A 2,201-nucleotide genomic window follows, 5' to 3' on the forward strand; every position below is an offset into this window, starting at 1 on the left:
TAGAGACCTTGGGCAAAGCAGAATGCATCAGTCTTGGCTCTCCAGAGCATAAAAATCAGAGTATCATCTCTTCTGAAGGTGCCTGGTAATTACAAGTCCTCCCTTCCGGAGCCTGTGGTGAGGGTTGGTTACTTGTTATTGCCCTGCTGTTATTTCTGCATCCTCACAGCCTGTCTGTACATGCGTATTTCCACTCGCTCTTTTATCTTGTTCTCCTTTCTGAGCTTCCCTTTAGACTGTTGATAAACTGCATTGCTTAATATGGGTGAGGGTGTTGTGTTTTGGAGGGTCAGGCAGCGTGACCTGCCAGGAGTGTGCTCACTGCGGATGCCAGCTGGTGTGGCGGGGATGAAACTGGGAAAGAATTTTCTGTGTACTGGTAGTAAACCTCTGGGCAGAGGAGGCTGGGAAGGGGAATGGGCAGTGCTGGTGGCAGAGGAGGGACAGCCTGTCTCGCAGAGCCCCTGTCCTACGCTCACCAAGTCTGGTTTGGGAGGGTGGGGAAGGAAATGGCTTCTCTCGCCCCTGTTGGTGTCTCTGCCCTCCTGCTCTGATATGAGGTGGTGTGTGTAGTGCCTGTGGCAGCAGGGCAGGACAGCAGGTGCCTGGATGCCTCGTTCTTTCTCAATCCTGTGGCCAGACTTGTTGAGCCCAGTCCTCTGTCACCTGAATCAAGCCTGCCTTAGCCTGGTGGAAGGGAGGTTAGGGACTGGAGCTGGGATGCGTCCTCCTGTTCCCACAGCTGGCCATGTGCTGAGAAACTCAGGACTGATCATGCTCCACTACTCTGGTAGGAAACACGTGCCCTTTACCCCTCTCTGGGGTGGTTGAGCCTGTCTGCACTGAAAAATGCTCTTCCTCTAGAAGAGGAAATACAGTCCCTGCTTCTGTGAGATGCTGCAGGGTGGCCAAACATCCTCAGCAGATAGAGATCGTGTAATTCAGGTGGACCACTAAACTTTTAAGCAGCAATTAGGACTTATGCAGTAACTCTGAGTCAACTAATGCATCTGGGTGTTGTCTTGGCATACTTCCCATGGCAAATCCTTCCTGTGCAGGCTTGATATTCTTACATTCTCTGCTGGCCTCCTAAGTGCTCCACTTGGAAGCCTGATCAAAAGCCTGTGGGGATGCCAAAGGGATTTGTCCCGTTGACTTCTCTGGCTTTCCTTTGGTCCTCTAAACCGGCAGATGATCCCAAGCTGCTTCTTTGATGCCTTCTTCCCCAGTGGGTGAAGTAATTATGACTTCTGTGCAGCAGGCTAATAGCTCTGAGACTTCAGTCAGGCTGATTAACAACAACTGTGATTTTATAAAAAATGTTCTTGGTAAATCCTTCTGAATTGCAGCCCTAATTACTCTGCAGCCTGATGTGCAGCAATTGCAAAGCTAATAGGATCACCTGAATCCAGTTAATGAATCCTCTGTTATAGCTTGCTGTGGCTCACAAGATGTGTAGGGTTTCTTTCAGTCTCCCTTGTACTGCTCCATTCCCTGATGAATGTTTATGCCCTGCATTGCCAAAGGTAAGGGGTTGTGTGCCTAAACTCTGAATGAATTAACTTAAATACATGTGCATCCTTCCTCTCATTATTTCAATGATCAAATTGATTGTAAGGATCAAGACCTTGGGCTTTTTGCTTTGGTCTCAAGGTGAGTTCATTCAAGAAGTCACCAGTAGCTGCTACTGCCTTAGAGCTCTTTTCAGGCTTACAGGTTTTGAGGAGAAATCTGTTCAGCCCTGTTCTCTGCTTCCCTGGTAATGGTTTGCATTTATGCTAGAGAACAAAGTTAGGAGAAACACACTTCCTCCTTGCTGCATTTTAAGCTGGTTTGTCCTGCATCAGTAAAGGAAAAAACATTAATCTGAAAGTAAATTGTTTGTTGGAACACTTTTCCTTTCAGTTTCAACCCTTTGTATGTAAACTTGCTTAGGCTTCCTGGCTGCTCCCACACCCTGCCCTCTTCCTTTCAAAAGGAAAAAGGCAGATTAACCCCTAATCCAAGTTTCTCCATTTTTGACAAGGTTGGGAGCTGATGATCTGGGTTTGGAAGGCTCAGGAGTGGGACTCTGGGCAAGCAGCAGGAACCCAACGGTGCTTTTGGTTTGAAGATGCCTTTTTCTGGCGGAGGATCCAGATAGCTTGGGGCTTGTTGGCAGACTGTTGTGTTAAATGTTCAGCCTCAGTCAGTCAGGGATA

Source organism: Mesitornis unicolor, unplaced genomic scaffold, assembly GCF_000695765.1.
Source record: "Mesitornis unicolor isolate BGI_N332 unplaced genomic scaffold, ASM69576v1 scaffold46493, whole genome shotgun sequence".
NCBI lineage: Eukaryota > Metazoa > Chordata > Aves > Mesitornithiformes > Mesitornithidae > Mesitornis > Mesitornis unicolor.